The sequence below is a fragment of the Micrasema longulum genome, unplaced genomic scaffold, assembly GCF_059751315.1.
Source record: "Micrasema longulum isolate JH-2025_06_02 unplaced genomic scaffold, ASM5975131v1 h1tg000265l, whole genome shotgun sequence".
Lineage (NCBI taxonomy): Eukaryota > Metazoa > Arthropoda > Insecta > Trichoptera > Brachycentridae > Micrasema > Micrasema longulum.
Window position 1 is genome coordinate 107,679 of NW_028277469.1, and position 23,257 is coordinate 130,935.

The 23,257-nt window shown below is 31.4% G+C and overlaps 1 protein-coding gene across 1 annotated transcript in view; it reads right to left on the bottom strand.

The window, feature by feature from the left end:
• The window catches only part of LOC148283052 (atrial natriuretic peptide receptor 3-like), a gene marked incomplete at its 3' end in the record, with an annotated part of 88,171 nt that extends 65,411 nt beyond the window's left edge, over window positions 1–22,760 (bottom strand). The window contains exon 1 of the mRNA XM_088224130.1: window positions 22,707–22,760. The remainder of the gene's footprint in view (window positions 1–22,706) is intronic.
• Window positions 22,761–23,257: the final 497 nt, after the last annotated feature.

A 23,257-nucleotide genomic window follows, 5' to 3' on the forward strand; every position in this document is an offset into this window, starting at 1 on the left:
AAACAGTATCTTTATTTTCTGTTTCCCAAACTGAGTCCCTTCAACATTATATATGGCTCTTATTTTCTCACAGACTGTGGTTAAACTGGAAGATGAATTTAAGAGATTGACATCTTTATTTTGAATTAGTGGTAATCTACTGATACATTTAAATTACCGGACAAACGGTTTATTTATTTCAAAAAACGATCAAATTAATAGTAGATTTTCAACAAAATTAATTTAACAAATCTTTTTCAAAAAAAAGTGTTTTGTTTGATTATTAAAAAGTTAATACATAAAAATAAAAATTTTATACAATTGTATAAACTTATATGTTTTTATATAATATGTAATATATTTTATTTACTGACTTTGTATGCTTTGTGGAAATCTGTTATTGGTTTTGAGTTTATACACTATATCTGTTTGTTTACTATAAATATGTAAGTAGAACTGTAGGTTTCCCAAACAAAATATAATAAATAAACATCACACAAAAACCTAATGACTATTCTCAAATAGTTTGAAAAATAAATAAATGAATAACAATAAAATTATCAACTACATAAATACACAGAATATGTGAAAGAATTAAAAAAATATGAATGTTTAAACATAGGCAGTTACTGACTTGACTGGCCATAAGCGGATTGCTAGACTGAAAAAAAATAAACAAAATCTATGCTGTAATGTTCCTCAATTTATATATTTTTTAACCGATGTATCTTTAAAGATGTTTAATTATTGAATTCTTCTCCTGTTTTTTTGTTCATATTATAATTTAACGCCGTTAAACTCTGTAGATTATTAAAAGTCAAGGGAAAAACGGATCCTGTTTAAATTGCAACCCGTGTAACATCTCGAGGGGTAAAATGGAGTCTTTTCATCCCCTAAGTGGTTCTATTTCACCACTGGAGGGAGACTACGTGACTCCACAGTATCTAGAGAACCCCCTTATATAGCAGTTAGGGGTTACTCTCCTGTAATAAGTGCACTGCAGTCTACCTGTGCACAATGCACTCTCTTATCTTATTGCATTTATGTTATAGACTTTATGTTTCAAGTATACCGTTACTAGATCGATTAAATTTATTGCTTAGTTTTATTAATTTACCAGATATTCTATACTTGTTGTACCTTAAAGTTTTAAAACTGTTAAACAATGATGAATAATGAAATAGATATGTTTTAGCGTAAGACTGATCATTTTTACCTAATGTAACAAAAATGATCAAGATACGCTGCGATTGGTTAAAGAATATAGTGCTCTATGCACCATAAATTGCGGAAAGGGAACGATGATGATGTTACAGTGGGAAGAAAATAGCATTTCAATTCGTGGGTAATTATTTCCTTCTGACTTTCATAATAATGACGTGACGATACGTTACCAATAAATTAGGACATTTTCATATAATTAACAATAACAGTTACAAAAACACTTTATAAATCTTTTGTTTTTAATCTGCACATATTTTTAATCAGCTCGTTCATGTGATGTGACCGGCGATGCGAATCGCAATAATTTGGTTAATATATCGGCAAATACTACGAATATTTCCACTAATTTCTTCGTTGTCTTGAAGTAGACATTTACGCATAAGAAAATAATTATATCACGTATTTAGGTGTATTAAATAATTTTAAATTAAATGTTTGATCCACGAGGATCTCAGAAAATGACAAAATGTCGAGTACCCTGACACAAATATACGAAACATTCTTTCGGGAGAAAGAGATTTAATCTAATTGGATCACTAAGCAAAACAAACGTATAATTTTAATTTGTTGGAAAGCGACATTGGCGATCATTTCCTAACCTCGGGTTACCTAAGGTTAACCTTTGATAACATCAGATTACCACACAGTGACTCGAGGGAGTTTTTTTACACAGTATGTTAAAAGGTAATTATATTTTGTAGATTTAAAGCGCATACTTTGTGATTAGACATTTTACTAAATGACCACACTTTTCTATGTCTACCACATTTAATTTATAATTTAAATGCCTGCTATTAAAATGCGATTCTTGTCCTTCAGTTAACGCTGGATGAACATCAAGAAATTTTGATATTCTTGTTAAAGAACATGTGAATTGTCTCCACAATATCAATTTCTACGGATTTGTCAATCACTTAATCACCGAGACACTCCTTACATGTTGGTCCAAGATCCTTCAATCTTCTAACCAAGGAACTACAAAACATTAAATCAGCGTCACAGTATAAAGTAGGTTTGAGGTCTTGGATTAGCATGGAAGGAGCAGATAGGAACATTATTTTTAAGATTTTTTTTTTAATTAAAATTAAAAATAAATGCATACTGCAAATAAATCATATTTTTGTAGTATCAGCATATGTTAATTTGGTTTTTCTTTAATTTTCTTTTTTTTTTCTTTTCATGGTCATGTCATACCTGTAGTCTTTGTGGGCATTTTTTCCAATTCGTGTTATAGCTTGATATTAAGATGTATTTTTCTAAAAAGTTTATTTTTGTAATTATATTTCTATGTGAATTAATATATGTAAGGAAAAATAAAAAATTAAAAAAATAATAAAAATAAATAAATAAAATAACATTTTGAAAAAAAAAACAATTTTAGTAGTGACTTTAATAAATATACAGGAGTTAAAATCTTACGTACAAAAAAAAAGATGTGAAAAGTATTTTTCATAACTAAAGCGCCCTTAAGGTGATTTTCACAAAAACAGCGCTATATAAACTATCCTAGATTAATCATTAAAAATGAACCCAAAACTTAACCATACGTCTTTTCATAATTCAGAGCATATTGTAATGATAAAGTAATATTATAAAACCCACAAATAACGTCGAAAAAGCAACATTAAAACTGGGTCTAATTTGACACGTATTTTTTGAGCCAGCGGCGTTTAAGAGTTAACTTGTTGTATCTTAAAGTTGTAAAAGTTTTCAACAATGACGTATATTAAATAGATATGCTAAAAGCACGAAAAAACGGTTTTTCAATTCGTGGGTAATTGCCTTCTGTACTCTCATTCGCAGACGGACTTTCATAATGATCAGTCGCGACGTTTTGATACATTAAATCATTTGTACCTACCAATTTATTTACTTTTTAACACAAAAACTACACAAGTCAAATGTGGGTATGTATAGTTGACAGCGATGTAGTAGTTGACACTCAACTTACACACAGTTTAAATTCAGCTGTACACCAATCACAGTTGCAGAAACACTCTTATATAATGTCTTTGTATTTAATATATACATGTTTTAATGTGACAATACGGGGAACCCCTATTTTGTAGTAGACATAAACACATGCCGAATAAGTCTCGAGTGAGCATCTATTTTAATAAAATTTGAGCATTTTGAAGAAAGTAAATAGATTTTATGAGATGCTTTTTATATTTTCTTGGAAAACTCTTTTTTAATTAGGATTCCAAAAACAATTATTGAATTTTCATTGACCATTTAAACATGTCAATACAAATAGTGTCAGATATACACAATTTTGCTGTTTCAGCTACTTGTTTAGGGGTGAATTGTTCTTGTTTTTTAATTTTAAAAAAACTCATTCAAAATATCAATATTCTGAGAATAAATTTTAACAGTTTTATAAAATGTTGTTTAATTCAATATTAATACCGAATAGTCACTTTATTTTAACTTCAAATCAAAAGTTGTCAAAGATTTTTGATTAATTAAACTGTCAACTACTCCCGCAGTTACCTTAGGTGCATATTTTCACCTAACTTTTTATGCTCATCTTTTTATGTCTTATTAATAACTAGCGGACAAGACAGACGTTTTCCTACCCGAACATTGGCTTGCCTGCTATTAGCTTGGAAAAAAACTTTTCATTGATAAGTAGGTACTTCGTCACTTAGGTGCGAAGGTTTTCACGGTCACTGTTATCAATATTATGTATCTTTTTTGGGTGATACCGTGTATGTTGGATTTGATCCGACGTTTCGGCTACCATTGCAGGAGCCATCTTCAGGGAAAACTGTGTGTTTTATAGAGAAATGTATGTGTTTAAGTACTAGTAATTTGTACCGTGTCACAGTCAGCAGTAGGCACATTTCTTGTTTTGTAGGAAAGAATAATTATGTTTATGTACTAGTAATTTGTACTGTGTCGCAGCCGGCAGTAGGCACATTTCTATCACACACACTTCGTCACTTGTTTATGATTGAATTCAAAAACTAAAAATTATTAATATTCAAATATTGAATTAAGGTGTTAAATTCCAAATATTGAACCTAGGTACTTGTTTATGGTTAAATTCCAAAACTAAAAATTATTAATATTCAAATATTGAATTCTTTTTGCGAATGTCAAATTCGGTTTTTTTCACTAACAGGGGTGCACTTTATTCATAAACGCAATTTTCTAAAATGTATTGAATGTCAATCAATATTATTTTTGTATTACCAAAAATCCTCTAAAAATAAGTAAATGGATAGAAATTATAAGGAATTTATGAAAATAATCTAATTGAGATCCACAAAAAACAACATCCTTCCATTTTTTGTATATGCATTCTCCTCGAACGCAACCCTGGTAGATGGATGAATAAAACATTTATGCTCCTTATGTTTTACATATGAGATTAAAGATTTAAATATCTACAAACATGCGCAACGCAAAGATCTACATTTCTCTGAAAACCGTACGTATTGAGAAGGAGTTCAGTGACATCACACGTATAGAAGAATTCGTTTTTAAAAATAATAAGACACATATCTCATTAATATAACGAATAAAAAAATCTTGAGTTCCGAACATTAAATTGTTTTTAGTTGTATGGAAGCATGCTTTTACGCCCGTACTTCTTAGTATTGCAATACAGAAAAAATCAAGTTTGCCGTATCAATAACGCATAATTAGTTTTTTTATCCCGGATGAACTTGTATGTAACTGTTTGCCATATAAAACTTGTATTACAGATGACTAAGCAACTATTTGAATATCTGACGTTACTAAGAAGACGCTGACCAAACTTAAAAAAATGTTGACATGCGCAAAAAATATTTGCGTAGGTAAGTGTACATTATAATATGACCGAGCAAGCCAGACTTTGTGGGGCCAAGTTATAAATACGGCCCCTCTGAATTATAAAAAACATTTTTTACAAATGCTGCGTTTATTTATGCAACTTTCTTAACATTTTTACAAAACGGTTTAATTTATTTTGTTGCTATCCATTGAGATATAATGTACAGAGATAACACTCCAATAAATCCGAGCTAAAAAATTGTCCCAAAAGAACAGGGATTGACCAGCGGAGATGGCAAATATAGTCACGTCATTTAACGTCAAAACAAGTAGTACAATAAAAAGCACGGACTGTTTATATCGGTCAACTGTAAGTTCTTTTCAGTATGTCGCTTCCTTTTGCATACGCGTCACCTTAGTTTGTCGTTTCGCTTCACACCCGACTAACTAAGCAGGACGGAGACCAGAGATAACTCAACAATTGTAACATATTAATAAGACGCTATTTGGCATTAAAATAGCTATTTAAAACAAGTAAATATTAAGATTGCTCTACAGGGTTGAAACATGGACTCTCAAGGTGAACTCTATGAACCAATTAGAGGCTTTTGAAATGTGGCTTCACCGAAGAATGCTGAAAATCCAGTGGACAGATTTAGTGACCAACGTGGAGGTGTTGAGACGAGCCAGTGCCGAAAAAAACTACTGTCCTCAATAAAACAGAGAAAACTCGTATATCTGGGCCATATCATGCGCGGAAGCAAATATACGCTTCTACAGCTTATTATGATGGGAAAGATCGAGGGAAAGCGTGGAGTTGGAAGGCGACAGATGTCCTGGCTGAGAAACATCCGCGACTGGACGGGAGTGCGTGGGGTTGAGGCGCTGTTCCAGTTGGCGCAGGACCGGAATGCCTACTCTAGAGTGATCGCCAACGTCGGGGAGACCTGATATGGCACAGAAAAAAGAAGATTGATTAAGATAAGAACATTACTTGCTGGTGAAAGGTTATACCATCGCTTTTCCAGATCAATTTGTGCAGTATCTTAGCGTACATATAGGCATTTTAGTAATTTCGAGGAGAAAAGAACCCGTCAAAGGCTCGCAACAGACTAAATTTCGTTCTATCAAATATATGTAGATCAATTGGCCGTAGGTTAAGGGAATATATTTTGAACGCTCGTCTTAATTTAAAAAATACAAAATATTGATAAATCATTGCGCTGACAATACGATACATATTTTTTTTTGGCTTATATTAAGTCTATTAACAAATAATAAAAATTTTAAAAATTATAGTTTTTATATATATCACCGTATATATAATAACTTAATGCTTTTCGAAAAAAATAATTTTATAGGAGCGATTTTTATAAAATAAATATTTTTATTTATTAAATTTGCTAACTGAGAAAGCAAACTACTTAAGTATATTATTTTAACGTCCCGTATTACCCGACTTCAATTTTTTTTTATGATCAAGATAATAACTTATTAACTAGTTACCCTACCGTCTAAAACATAAGTCAAATTTTAAAATTAGCATTTGTTAATACGAACATCAACAAAACCTGTTTATTCTCAGATATGAATCTACTTTCTATAAATGTAACGTGGTAATGGGAATCAGTAACTCATAGAAATTATGGACATTGTTTTTATAAATCGTAGCAAAAAATGCAACATCGAAGCTTTTTATGTCAGTAAATTATTTAAACTGATATTTTAACAAATATGAAGCAATATGTCGGGGCAGCACTAGGCATCCACATAAAGTTAAAGTCTTTACCGAGTAAAGTTCGATTCAAATTTTACTCGAAAATGGCAACGTTAACCTTGAAATCGTATCTAAAATGACGTGCCCAAATTTCAGGCCGCTACGACTCGCCGTTTCGGAGATATGACGGACATACAAACTAACTCAACACCAAACTTTGGTTCCATGAAGTTGGGATTTATGTCTCAATAAATGTAACACAAGTAAATTGTGAATAAAATGAATAAATAAAAAAAATAATAAACACACACATGTATTTTCAATTAAAAAAAATAAATACAGGGGTATTATGGAAAAATAAATTGGAATAACCCTGCAATAATAAATACACAGGTACATATTTAAAAGTATTTACAATGCAAATTTATATCCATTTGGCAATTTTTGACCTGAGTACGGTCCATTGTTTTGCTGCGAACTGTAGCTTACTTAATACCCAATAGTCACAGAATGGTTTTCCTACGTTTGGGCTCCTCTATAGCGCTGTATTACTCTGAGTAGAGAACCTTTCTGAAAATATATTATGAAGTCCATGCACTTAGAGGCTGTTTTTGTAGTAAAGTGGTTTAGACGCTTGACTCGCGCACAACAGGTCCGGGCTCGATTCCCGGTGAGAGCACAAAAAAGGTGTTTTTTCTCAAGTCTGGGTGTTCTGTGTTATGATTTTCCACTGTAAATGGGCCTCCTGGCCTGTTATGGTGCAAAAGAAAAAAATGAAAACGCGATGTGGTTTTTCTCTAGTCAAAAGTAATTCCGTATTTTCTTCCTGGATCATGGCACTAGAGCAGTGACTTTTTTTACATACTACACATAATTTAATTTTACTATTGGCGTGTCCTAATCAATTTCCTTTTTTGATTAATTGTTTCTCATGGGACCATCCAAAAGTCCATAAATAAGGTTAATGTTTTTTGCCGTCCTCAAACTTACAATGTACAAATTTAACAAAGTTAGTATACGACCTCTCATATCTAACAGCAATTTAAGAACTCTATAAACAAACTAAGCAATTAAATGTAACTGAACTCTTTAAACAAGAATCCTTAAAATTTATTCATAAATTAGCCACTGATGTCGTTGTAGATGAAGAACACTAAAACTTGAAAAAAATTGTAGTAAACATGGATACAATACCAGAATATTAAAAAAATATGACACACAACCTTCTAAAACGAGACAAGGACAGTGGAGACTAATAAACCAGGGGCTAAAAGTATACAATAAAGTACCAGACAAAACTAAACAAAAGACTCAGACAACCTTTACAAAATATGTTTAAAATATTATCATTAACAGTAGAATATGAATTTTAAAAATAAAAATATTTTGTTAAATGTACGTGACCCTAATAATAGAATTTAATTTTTTTTTTAGAAAAACGCAAAAACTGTTGATACAAAATTTGTTTGAACACTTTTAAAAAAATAGTTCAGCTTTGGGGTGCAAAAATCGGGAATAAGAGACCTCGGTTCTGTCGATTTGAGTTAGACATAATCAGTCCGACATGTGTTAGAAACCATGTTCAGTTTAATTTAAGCCCGTTGTCTTTGTTTATGTCATTTGTGTGTCTGTGTATTTCAATTGCCTCTTTTATTATCCGTGCACTGTTATTACTGAGTTTACATACTACAAAAATGATTAGAAATGTGCCTACTGCCAACTGCGACACGGTACAAATTACTAGTACTTGAACACACACTTTTTTCTACAAAACACTCAGTTTACCCTGAAGATGGCTCCTGCAACGGTAGCCGAAACGTCCGAACAAATCCAACACACACGGTATCACCCAAAAAAGAAACATATTGATAACAGTGACCTTGAAAACCTTCGCACCTATCGAAGTCTTGTATTCCCGTGTTCCGCTCCCCAAAACTAAACCAATTTCAAGATATTTTTGTATTTCTTGCTTAACGATCCTCTGTATTTATTTAGCGATTACAAGGCGGACTCTTAATACATTCTCTCAGAAATATAGTAAAACAGATGGAAAAAAATGGAACGCCTTGTACGTTAATAGTACTCTTATACGTTAATAATATAATAATACTCTTATTCGTTAATAGGGCAGAATTTAACGACATTATTTCTTGCATCTAGGCGCTCGTTTTCTTAGCTGACAGTTATGTCAGAATTTAATTCGACTTCAAAATTTACTTATTTCTATCTCATATTTTTAATAGGCTTCTAATAAAAAAAAAGTGCCAACCCTGAGGTTGAAACGTTCTGAAACGATTAAAAATTAAATTAATTATATCGTAATTAAAGAAAAAATTGCTCAGTGGAACAAAATGTTTATCACTTTAAATGCGTAGATAAACGTATCGAGGGGTTCTGACCCGTCGGTACAAATCGATGTACTTGCATCAAAACTTGATGATAGGGTAATCGGTAGTGTATCTTTGTAGTCGGCCGGGAGAATTTTATCTTCGACTATGACGTCATACTGAAGCTACGTCATTTTAGTGCGTAGATATGCGTACCGTGACGTCATTCGTAAGAGATAGACAACACAGACCATTTTTTCTTCCTAAACGCTGGACCAATTTACTATTTACAGTTGATGGCTGTGGGGAGGTTGATTGGCCTGTTGAGCAGCCCATCAAGAGAGGTGAATCTGACCCTTTTTTTAGGATTGTCAGTTTTAAACTCTTCCTCCATATTTATGCATTTTTATCTACATGTTCACATGTGTGTACTCGTATGTACCTTCAAGTTTTTATTGTACACTTAAATTAGGTATTTTTTAATATACTCATATGAACACTGTAATTAGCAGGTGAGCTGTAATGGACATGTAAATTTTATATCAGATAAATAAAATAATTACATTTAGCACTGTCAACATTTTTATCATTATTTTAATTTACCTTAGTATTTTAAGTATATCGTATGGTAGCATAATGCTATCTACAAATGTTACTTTAAAACCGCTAATGTGTAAGCCAATGTCGTGTTTGTGTTATTTTATTGAAAAAAATTATTGGTTAACATAAGTTTATTATTTTTTGTGTAATTGAATATTGATGTTTAATGTATTTATGTTTATAAAAGATACTTGAGCTTTGCCTTGTAAACCGATAAAATAAAATAAAAATAAAATATTTTTGCATTTTTAAACATGACAGTTGTTTCAATGCTTCCATTTACTGATTTTAATTGATTTTATTTTCAATTAAAACACATCGATGTACAAAAAATCCTGCTCTAGAGGATTTTTTTACCGTTAAAAATATCACAAAAAACAATAATTGTTTTTAAATATATATGAATGGGATCGGGTTTTGTTGCTTAAATATTTATTTTGATATTTAAAAATTGATATCCTCGCATTTTTTTCCATTCTTCCAGTACTTGTTTTATCACTCTTAAACTCAGTCATAATATCGAATATGTATTTGATTAGAGAAGTCTTCATTCAAAACTACAATTGTATTATTTAATAAAATAAGTGTTTTTAGCATATATAACAAAGTTATTAGATTTTCCATTATGAAAATATCGTCATCCCCCTTTTCACAGCTTATAGTGCATAGGTCACTGCATTGGTAAACCAAATGCAACTTAGTTTAATCATCTGTTACATGAGTAAGGTGATAAGTCTTACACTTCAGATGCCAGTCCAAGATCAATAAAATACTAAAGTTAAAAAAACCTTATAAATATGTATTTATTTAACTCCCACCCCGCTAGAAATCGAATCCAGGACCTTAAGAATAGTGGGCGAGCGCATCAACCGCTATACACGGAGGCGGATTTATCCCACTCGATTTTTTTTTACCTATTAATTACAACTAATTATTGATACCCTCATGTTTTTTTTTAACCCCTCAATGCCCAATTTTCCCAGTTATAACTTTAAAAAATATTTTGTAATGTATCTTTTTTGATGCAAATACAGGCAAAAATCATGAAAAAAAACCTTTTTTTTTTTCAGTTTTAATTTCATGCGCATTAAAGGGTTAAAAAATACAAGAATGTTAAGAAAACAAGAAATAGCTATTCTTATGAACAACTTTTTATATAATATGAAAGTTGCGGAAACAATCATAACTTTAAATCTTAAAGAAGAATGAAATCACCCTTTGAACTTTAGCTAAATTATGTTTTTGACAGAATACGCGTAACTTGACTTTTTGTTAAAAATTTTATTGAAAAATTTTACCCTAGTGGCGACTTCTTAAAAAAGATTATCATGGTTAGTCTATATACAATATAATATACTGGTCACCGAGTGATAAACATGTTTGAAATCACTTTTATACACCGATTATCGGTATGTAGCAGATCGTCTACATTGGGCATTGTTGGGTTATCATTCTTCCAGAACTGGTTTTGTAACTACGTCTTGTTATTAATATTTATTTTGTAGTCGATTGTAAGAGTGCTTTTCCGAAACAAAGGTTCCTTTTTTTAAATAAAATAAACGATTTTAACATGGAAAACAAAGTTTCTATTTTACAATGGAAAATTAAGTAACTTATTTGCGATTGCTTCTCCTGATTATTATTATTATGGATAACTTATAAAGCGCCTTTTTCGTAATATACTACCTCAAGAGCGCTTTGCAAAGTGATCTGATGGGATCTGATGAAACGACTAACATATCAGCAGTTCAAAGAACTAAATATGTTTTAGTAACGCGTTTAAATAAAGAAACAACTTGCGATGAGATAAAAAACCATTTGAAATCACACAATATTGACGCTGTTGCATACGAACTTTCCACAAAATCAGGAGAATATAAAGCATTCAAAGTAGGAGTTCCCGAAACTAAATATGAACAAATAATGGACGGAAAGATATGGCCGAAATTCTCAATAGTTCCGTATTCCGCAGAAAACTGAAGAAAACCATAAAAATAGTCATGAATAAAGCATTAAAAATAATATCATTTAACTGTCGTTCAATACGCCGTTCTGAGAAATATATAAAAGACATTTGCAACGAATACGATGTTATTTTACTACAAGAAACCTGGCTTCTTCCTTCTGATATCAATTACCTGTCAAATATTCATCCGAAATTTTCGAGTTTTGGGACATCAGCTGTTGACTTATCTAATGGACCATTAGTTGGACGACCCTATGGTGGGGTGGGGATCCTTTGGAATAATTTTTTAAAGGTTTCAATTGTAGATACAGATGACCCGAGAATAGCAGCGATAGAAATCGAAACCATAAGTGGGACACTACTTGTAATGACAGTATATATGCCTACCAATTCCCCGGACAATTTACCAGAATTTTCAATATGCTTGGGAAAACTCAATGCTATTACGAACGAAAAGAATGCTACAAATACTATGATTCTAGGGGACTTCAACGCAGACCCGAGAACACTATTTGGGAGAGAACTGAATGCATTCTGCTCAGATGAACATTTTATATGCCTTGATATGCAACGTCTACCTGTGGATTCATTTACCTATGTGAGTGATGCTCATGGAACTACCAGTTGGCTTGATCATTGTATTATAAAGGAAAGTCTTAATATACCAATAAGGGAAATTAAAGTCATATACGATGTAGTTTGGTCGGACCATCTGCCTATAGAGGTTAGTCTAGACGTAAGCAAGCTTCCTAGTATACAAGATAGAACTACAAACCCGAGAGATCCTGCCAGTTGGAATCCAAGATCAATTCAAAACATTGAAAATTATACACGTCTTGCAGATATTACTATAAAAAATATTATAATCCCTCATTCGATCACGTTATGTTGTGATCAATGTGAAGATTTTTCACGTAAAAATGATATTGATATACTGTATACAAATATTATAAAAGCGGTTCGCGAGGCGGCGACAACAGCATTCAAAAGGGACCGTGTCAATCAACCGAGGTACATAGTCCCGGGATGGAACGACAGAGTTTCAAATGACTACTCAGAATCTAGAAGTGCATTTATTAAATGGATAGAAGCAGGAAAACCAAGATCAGGAGAAATTTTCGAATCCAGAAAAAGATTAAAAAAAATATTTAAAAAATCTCTCAAACAATGCCAACGTAACTCTAATCAAATTCAAATGGACAGTATGACAATTGCCTTACAAAATAAAGATTTCAAAAAGTTTTGGAGAAAATCATCAGCAATACTTAACAATAAAACAAAAATGCCTCTTTGTGTTAACGGAACTACTGGTGATGGAATTATAGCCGGTTTATTCAGAGAATACTTCTCTGAAACTTCCGGCTGTAATGATAATACAAAACCAGACTCGATTTATCTGTCAGCTAAATTTGGTAGCCTCGCTGCAATCAATAGTAAAGACATTGATGTTGCCATAAAACAAATTTCACCAGGAAAAACTGCTGGACACGACGGTATCAAAATAGAACATATACGTTACGCCGGCTCAAACATATCACAATATCTTTGTGTTCTTTTTACGGCGATACTAAACCATACACACCTACCGAGAGATATGACAAAAACATTGGTGATACCTTTAGTTAAATCTGGGCAGGTAAACTTGTCGGAAAAACAAAATTACAGGCCAATATCACTAACAACCATGATATCCAGAATCTTCGAAAAATTGGTGTTAAGAATTATTTCGGAGAAATTAAATACTTGCGGAAACCAATTCGGATTTAAAGCAGCTTTGTCAACAGATATGGCAATATTTGCCTTAAAACAAACAGTGGCCTACTATAAATCAAGAAAAACAAATACATACGCATGCTTTCTGGATTTGAGTAAAGCATTTGACCGCGTAAATCATAAAATATTATGGAATAAAATGGAGAAGAAAGGAATTCCATCTTGTATTATTAATACGTTGGCAGCCTGGCACACACAACAGGAAAATATTGTAAAATGGGGAGATGCTACATCTTCGCCTTTTTATTTGAAATGTGGAGTCCGACAAGGAGGTTGTCTGTCTCCGGCACTTTTTAATTTATATATGGATGATCTCACCGTGCTTCTTAATTTATCCAAAGTCGGATGTCATGTTAACGGCGTCTGCGCTAACAATATTAGTTATGCAGATGATATGGTATTATTGACTCCATCTATTAATAGTATGAGATTGTTGCTCAATATTTGCGAAAAATATGCAATTGACCACAATATGATATACAATGCAAAAAAATCTGCCGTACTTATATTTAAACACAAGACGTCACTTTCTGAGTTCGTGAACCCATCACCACCTGTATTCCTAGACAACAACAGTTTAATGGTAACTGCAAAAGTCAAATATCTAGGGCACATACTGACTGATAATTGTAAAGACGATCAGGACATAGAGAGACAGAGAAGAGCCATTAATGTCAGGGCCTCTATGCTAGCGAGACGCTTATTTCAATGCAGTAACGAAGTGAAGAAAATCATATTTACTTCGTATTTGACGTCCATGTATACAGGTGAACTTTGGAACAACTATACGCAAGGAGCGTGGAACAAATTAAGGATCACATATAACAACTCATACCGACAATTATTCGGATTGCCCAGGTACTGCAGTGCCTCTGAAATGTTTACAGCTGGACGAATAAACACCTTCGCTGCCCTGCTTCGCCAAAGAGCCTGGAGCCTATGGGAACGCCTAAAAAAATCTAATAACGAAATTCTCCAAGCCACTGCAGAGTGGATCCAATCACCGCTGTTGAAGCGATGGCGCGATATGTTAAGACCACCATAAGTGCTGCAATATAAAATTTTATTTTATGTTTATATTTATGTTTATTGTTATATTTATGTTTATTGTTATATTTTTGTTTATATTTATATTTATGTTCATGTTTATATGTTCATATGGTAGAATTGGCTCTGCACTTTATAGCCATTTTACTGGAATAAAAATTTAAATAAATAAAAAAAATTTAAATAAAAAATTTAAATAAATTATAGAAATAAATCAATTGAATTTCAACTTTTTACATTTGTAATTTATGAATGAATTTATCTCCATCAAATGACTTCATTAAAACATTTAAAAAAAACAACACAGCTTTAAGATTTGGACATACAAATGCTTATAATTAATTCAATCGATGACAAGTATGTACGTGGTGATCTCAAAACATAATTAATAACTGGTACCTGAATTGTAATAAGTTTTGTATAGAGATATTATGAACAAATGCATTGAACTAAATATAATATTTTTTTCTTTATGTAATTCAAAATGGTTTTTTTGGACCTATCGCGTGTTTTCATGTAGTGATAAAAATTTCGAATAATACTTTTTCTTGTGAAACTAATGGTTTTTTTTTTTCATTTGTGCTCTGTAACAATACTCAAATTATAATGGAACGCCTCACTCGATCAACACTTAGAAATCGTGTAAAGGTCTCCAAAGATCTTAAACAACTATCATTGTTGATAGCCTGTATTACTCGAATACTACATTTTTTCGTGTAATTATTAGTCTGTGTCGTCTGTAAGCGCGGAATGCCGAAGAGTACAGAATGAGGAGTTCCACGGATAGGAACCCGATATTAAATATTTCCGAAAATTTTCGGGCCATCAATCTAAATATTGTATGTGGTTGCGGTAGCAAAGCTGAAGAAAAAAGAGAGATAGAAATTATCGAAATACTTAAAACATAAACACTAAGGGGTCAAAACGTAAAACTACTCATAAATGAGTAGTTTTAATTTGTTGACGTCACTCACTTTAAAATTAATAACTTGTATGTAAATATAAGTTTTTACATCATTATAACGGAATTCCATCAAGAATTGTAAACAAATAATTTTAATAAAATTAATGTAATGTTTTTAATAATAACATATTTATTCGTTTGATGAATTGAATCATGGACCCCCAAGATCAGATCTATAAACCGGCTGGAGGTATTCTAAATGTGGATGCGTCATCGAATGCTGTGCATTCCATCGACCGATATGATCAGCAATTCAAATCTGTTCCAAAAAACAAGCTCCAATCGCGAGGTTTTTAAGAGAGACTTAATTTTTAAATCGTAATCTTTCCAGAACAATAGATCGTGTTTTTCTGTAATTTTCGTGTATAAATGTTATAAAATATTTGTAAATTACCACTTACCAACTTTTCTTTGTCTACCGGTTTCGAGACGTACCCGTCTCTTCGTCACGACACCAATTAAACTAACTTGCAAACCAACATGCAAAACCCACTATACACCTTCACTATGGTTGTTGCACAAAAATATAAAACCAACACGACATGCATTTTAATAAGCACGTGCACTGATTAGGACAAACATGCACTGATTGAAATATGAAAATATTATTTTGTTTGAGAATTAATGAAAAAAGTAGAGGGGATGGAGGGAAGGCGTAAGCTTAATAAGTTAAATAGGGTGACCATTACAATGGAGCACCGTATAAAGGACTATATTGGAAGTTTGTCAGATTATTGATCAAAGGAACATTATTTTTAAAGCTTACCTAGTGTGAAATATTTCCATATTATTTACTTTTAATCCTTTATTAATTGTGTGTAAGATTTTAACTCCTGTATTTTTATTAAAGTCTTGATTTAAATTGATTAGGTGATTTGCGAATTCAAAGAAATTATTATTGTGAAGACACCTCATACGTTCTTTAACACAAATATCAAAATTTCTTGATGTTCTTCCAACGTAAACTGAAGGACAGGAATTGCATTTAAATTGGTAAATACCTGAATTATTTAATAAACTATTTTACACATGAATATTTCAGTTCATTTGTTTTTATGTAATCAGCGTACGCTTTAATTTTTCAAAAGTATTATTTGTGTATCTATTGGTGTTTTTTTTTGCAAATCTGAGTGGAATTTAGTTATAAAATGGGTATTATTTGTTTTTATATATTTTAACAAAAAAATAGTAAAAAGCGTAAACAAACAATAAATATTTTTACAAAGAAAGGCAAAGTTGAAGAGCAAAACATTAATCTAAATAGTGAAAATAAATCAATTCGTAATAACTGTGATGGGACCAGATCCAGGTTAGTAACTGAACACGTTTCATTTTCAATTTAATGTCCTCCCCCCCCTCTCCTACTCACTTTTCTCCCACGACACTATAGTGTACTTTTTTTAGAACTACTCCACTAGAATTCTAAATTCTAGATCTTTTAATAATGCATCTGCAATAGGCACATTGTACGAGTATGATACATTTGTTCGCAGCATACTAAACTCTGTTCCACAATTTGCCACCCTTCTGAGGCGAACACAAAGAGGACCAAACTCAATGTTTGCTCCGCTTGTATCTTAAAGAGTAAGATTTCTATCTATTTTTATAAGTAACATTATTTCTAGAGTGGATGCTGAGAAAATATAAAGAAGAGATTCTAGGGTGTAGAACCCTAGAATCGCTTCTTCGTATTTTTCTTCGAAAATAATTTTATGAACTGCCCTACCAGATTAACCAGACAAGTCCGACTTTTTTACAACCCTGTATCATCTAATAACTTCGCTCAAAATTCCTTCATCAACCGTAGCTGCACAGAATATAATAAAATGTGTTTCTCCCTTCATATATTTGATTCAAAACATACTCATTTTCTTTAAAAATTGGAACTACTTTAATTAATATGTATTAATATCAAGTTATTCTCCTGTCTCTATTTTTTACAGGCATTTTTAGGGTAATCTCCTCAACAGAATTTTTTCCTATTTTATCCTAATATTTTCTTATCCTTTTCATTCTTCTTAACGCTTTGGGAACGAAATCATAATTATTTCATTTAACCATTTCGTATATTCTTCTTTCTTTAAATATTATTATTTACTAGTAAAAATTATTATTTTTTCATCTTTTCATTAGTAAATCTACAAAACTAAAAATAGTATTGAAAAACTTTAATTGGACTCATACACTACACTTTAGTATGAATTGCTTTTAAATTTACGGCTGTTTTTCCAAATAAGTAAAAATAAAATTAGCTGGTACCTGGATGTAAAATATATTGAAACCAGAGCAAAATCTAATGCACTATTTTACGCACCCAAGTCAGAATGTATCTATTAATAGAGCAGTTCGCTTTCTAAATAAGGCTTCTGCACATAATATGGACGTACTTTTCTATACCAATCAGCAGATATCTGCTTTTTATTCATTAATTTTTCGTTCGTTGTATTATTCTACCTGATATTTACATTACGTAATGGGTTAAATAAAATGAAAATAAATGCTGACTGCAACAATTGTTAAATGAATAAATAAATATACAAAAAAAAGCAAAGTTTTTAGTACCTATTTTCTCGGAATACTGACTATTAGACTGAAGCAATAGTCCGCTGCGGTCGACTGAAGACAAAACGCCTGAAAATATCTGGCGATGAAATAATCTAGGGTCGGTATCTCTAGTAAGTTTATTTAGTATACAGCGGTTTGCCTTAATATTATGTAATGGAGGGAAAGTCAAATTGGGTTGGTTTGTCAACTCACGCGTTCAACTTCTGAATTACGTGGAAAACTGGATAAACCTAAAATTCTATTTTTTTGTATTTTTTATTTACAAATTTACACCCAAGGGATGTTTTCATAAATAACATAAGAACAAACGTAGTAATGATTTAAAAACAACAGAAATATGAAAATAATAACAGTTAATAATTTCGCCTATCAATATAGGCCGAATATAAAATTGTGTATTCTATACGAACGAATAAATTTATATGTGCAATATGTGAACAAGTATATGAATCCATATATGTATTTATAAATATGTAAATACTAGTAAGTTTATATTTTATTTGTCTTTTCTTTCTTTAAAACAAATTGTCTTGTTAATAGTTATTACGTATTTAAATGTAATTACCTTGTTTGGAACGGAGTATGGACCCTTTTTAACTGGAAATAGTTTTTCACAAAAAAAATAAAGGTTATAAAAATGTACAAATAAATAAACAAAAAACTATTAACCAAAAAAACATGCTGATAAAAATAAAACTGATTATAATTTTTTTTTTAATGTAAAAACATCGCCGATGTTTTGAGTATGGCCTAATGTTTGTAGACAGGTTGGATCTCTTCCCTAGGTAGAAATTTAAATCTCAATTTGTTGCAAAATCATTTTTTGAGAAGGGAATATGGAAGTCTAGACATTTACAGGGCTTACAACCTGTCATTGACTGGTTTAAATGGCAATTTTACAGACAGTATAACATCCACCATTCTGCCCAATGACAGGTCATAAGCTTTGTAAATGCCTAGACTTCTTTATTCCCTTCTTAAAAATGTTTTCCCTATCTGCTCACAAATTAAGATGTAAACACATTATCATTTGTATAAAAACTACGTAGATATGTACCAATTCTTTCGGTGACCTATGCACCGTTAGGCGATGAAAAAAAATTGAAACGTAGGTATTTAAGTATTGTTATATTTAATAAAAAAAAATTTAAGTTGAAAATAAGATTATAATTCATAATACCGAGTTCTTGTAGCTATAATATATATTGATAATTGAATTTCTATAGGGTGGCCGGAGAAGTGACGTCCAAATGTAAACTATTTGTGCCTTGCCTTATATTGAGAGGTTTCCGAATCACCCCATGTATGTTCTGCGATTTTGCGTAGTTTTCGAGATATTATTATTTTAATCGGTTTTTTTAATTTTCGACCGGATTGGTTTTCAATAATTTTTTTTGATTTCTGGCAGGTTTTTTGGGAACTTTTTCTCAAACTTTTTATTTTATATTGTACTTTTACGCACAAAATAATCAGCTTCGTAACCCTAATGGAAGCTGCAAAAGTTTTAACCTAAAATGCAAAATTTAAGTTCGAGCGAGTCAGACTTAAACTTTCAACTTAAAATTATATTTCCAAAAAGGCAATTTCTTAGTTTTAGAGTAATTTAAAAAACTGCGCTACATTAAAATGTTGTAAAAATACAAAAAAAATGTACGTTATAGGCTATTATTTGCTGAAATTAGCCTTTAAAGATACTGAAGTGGAAAATTTCTCAAAATCTTTATGATAGAAAGTGTGTAAACTAACAAAAAATAACTGTTAGAGATGAAATGGCGACAAGAATAGCGGTAAAACATTAAATGAGAGGTGAGAATGACTTAGAAATTAAAAATTTAGTATTTTTGAAGGCTGATTTCAGCAAATAATAGCTAAATAAGTACTTTTTTTATATTATTACAAAAGCTTAGAATCTAATGCAGCTTTAAAATTTACTTAGAAACTAAGGAATTTGCTTTTTAGATTTTTAATTTTAAGTTGAAATTTCAAGTCTGACACGCTCAAACTCAAATTTTTCATTTTCGGTCCAAACTTTTGTAGCTTTCATTGATGTTACGAAGCTGATTATTTTATACGTGAAAGAACATTTTTTTTAAAGGGATTCAAAAACACAATCCTGAAAAAACCTTCCAGAAAATAATAATAAAAATTGAACAAAATCGATCACGACAAAAATTTTCAAAAACCCATTAAAAAAATCATAACTCGAAAACTAAGCCAAATAACGGAACATACATGGGGGTGATTCGGATACCCCTCAATATGAAGCACCTAATGTTTACCTTTGGACGCCACTTCTCCGGTCACCCAAATGACGTAAAAACTATTTTCAATTATTTTTTTTACCAAAAATCTTTACCTTAGAACGGATTTGGCTATGTAAGATGGATACTAACATTACCAGAAAACATTGCATATTTATATAAAACGCGTTTATGTTTATTGATATTCATTTTTCTTTTTCTTTTCAACACCCGCTCCTAAGTGGAGCATGTGGACATCAACAGACGCCTCTGGGTGACCCTATTGCCAGCCAGCACTCTCATCTTCTCCCACGTCAATCCCGCGTCTCTCAGTTCTACCGAAAGAATCCAAAAGATTGTCATTGAAAGCTTTCAGCCAAGACGGCGCGGCGGGAGCCCGCAGCTGTTAAGATGAAACAACTTGGATTTTAGGTCTACCGAGGCATCCTAGCTCATAGTGATAATTACATTATGTATAAATTAATAACTTTTTTCATAATTCATTGTTTGTATTTTTTGTACGAATATATTGTGCAATAATTATTTATTACTTGAGTTCTTATTAATTTAGGTATAGTGAGCTTATTTTTAATATATTTTTCAGAAAGTTTAACGTCACATCTCATCCACTTCAGGGTAGCGAGAAGGGAGAATGTGTCAATCAACTGACAACTTATGGATGATATTTGTCATTTTCTAAGATTAGCCCTGAAAATCTCTCGACAAAAAGATTTTTATCAAAAATGAGGGCGGTAAAAACTATAAATTTTTCACAGAATGACAGCACTTAAAATGTTTGTATATATATTATGAACGTTTTGCAAAGATATTTCGTTTATATTTTGTGTGGTTTTGTGGCTGAATTATTTTTATTAAATTTCGATTTTTCGAACAAAAAACAATTCATAATTTCAGTTAAAAATAATGAATTAAATTAAACATTGAGTCCTCTTTTTAAAAATATTACTGTTATAATTCATATAATCCCTTTTCTCTTTCTTTCTTTCATTCTCTTTTTTTCTTGCACTATTTTAATTCTAGGTAAATGAATGTTAGTAAATACAAGTATTTAACCACTTAACGACTTTTCATGTCTTACGGTTTCGAAACGTAACCGTCTATTCGTCGGGACACTCACTAAACTAACATGCAAATACTAAAATACACTATTACCTTTACCGTCACCGTAGTATAGATAGTATTTACGAAAAAATACATAAATTACAAGCAGATTCAAAAGGGGTGCAAAAACACCATGTCTTAACATGCACTATAATAAGGTTAATAATATTAAGCGATATGTCGCGGAATTTGTAGAGGAGGAGTTGGGAAAGGGAGGGGCTAAGTGGTTGACCGTTACACAATTGGTTAATTTTTTAATAAAAAAATGTGCTAAACTGAAAAGTTATTTGATAATTAACTAGGGGATTTAAATGTAAACTCGCGTATTCTTATTAAAATTGTGATTTTAATTTACGATATGATTGGCGAACTCTGAAAAACTATTATTATTTATACAGCTCATGTGTTCTTTAATACAAAGATTAAAGCTACATGACGTTCTCCCAATATACCTTGGACACGTATTGCATTGCATATGAGTTGTTCAATAAATCATTTTAATCTTGCCAGTTGAGTAATAATTTTACAAATTATTAGTAATTTAATTAAAATGTTTGACCACAAAGTTAATTTTTTGAACATTTACAAAATTCTAGGTTGGTTAAAGTTCTGATCATGAGGAAGCGACCTCAAAACCTGTCGACGTATACAAAGTTTAAGTGGTTTCTAAAAATGTATAATTAATAAGTTTAATGTAAAATGTCATACCGCAAAGTGAAAAATATTTTTGGTATTAAAAATATATTTTTTTTGTTATTAACTGATCACAATCATTTAGCAATGTAGAAAATTCATTTTTTTATTTTATTTCAGTATACCCCTATTATATTTAAGTATATATAGTGACAAGTTATTAAAGTTAGTACGGGCACGCACTCACACGCTGCATTTTAATTGATTGCAACACCGAGCGTAAGGCGTACACGGGATCTGCACGACACCGGCGTGATCGAGGCCTGGCAAAATCTCCGTGTTCCTCGTTGATCACAGTTTGTTTGCGTTAAGCCCTTTCTAAGTCTTTCAAATGCCCACTTAATTTAAATTCGTGTCACGGTTAATTATTCATTCGGAGTTTTACTTAATTTAATCATTATTCGTATGATCTTGTATTTATCTATTATCTATTTAAGCCTAAGAATGATATTATTTTTTGGTATGTGTATGTACAAAAATACACATACCTAAAAATAATGTTGTGTTATAAGATCTGGTCAAAATATAAGTATAAATAAATTGCAGAATCATCTGCAGGCGATTACTAGTACTTAATTTAACTCGGAAGAGTCTTAAATACATAAAATAAAGTAATATGCTAATTAAAAATACTTAACTTCAATATCAATAAATAGATGGTGCTCCAACACGCTAGTGAATGGTTTCTCATTTTAATAAGATATATACAAGAATCAAAAAATGTTACCTGTGTCGATATTCGCTAATAAGCGGAATGGGGAATGTTGTAAAACGTAAAGTGGCCACTCAACCCAGCCAATGACAGGTCATAAGCCCTGTAAACGCTCGAATATCGATAATCCTGAATTCGAAAAAATTCTACCTCATCTCTGTAGGAATATTGATAAAAAAATATAAACCTAAGAATAATGTAAATGAATCTATCATTCGATTTAACGCAACCTTACAACAAAACTGGGGTTAGTCAAACAAACTTTTTCATTTAAACAAAAGAGTTCACAACAGTACCATTTGAAAAATATATTTAAAAAAATAAAAATTATGCCCGAAGCACGCCATTTACGGTTAGTGTACTGTTTGCGGCTTGCGAACATCATTTTTCCTTCGAACCCAACTCGCAATCGACCTAGAAAGATCAATCATGTCAAGAATTACGTAGTAGTCTCTTTATTTCCGTTTCTCGTAACATTTTATTTCATTTCTAATCCTATATGAACTTACCAGAATAAGATCATTAATTTGTATTAAAATAAAAAATATTATTATTTATCAAGAGTA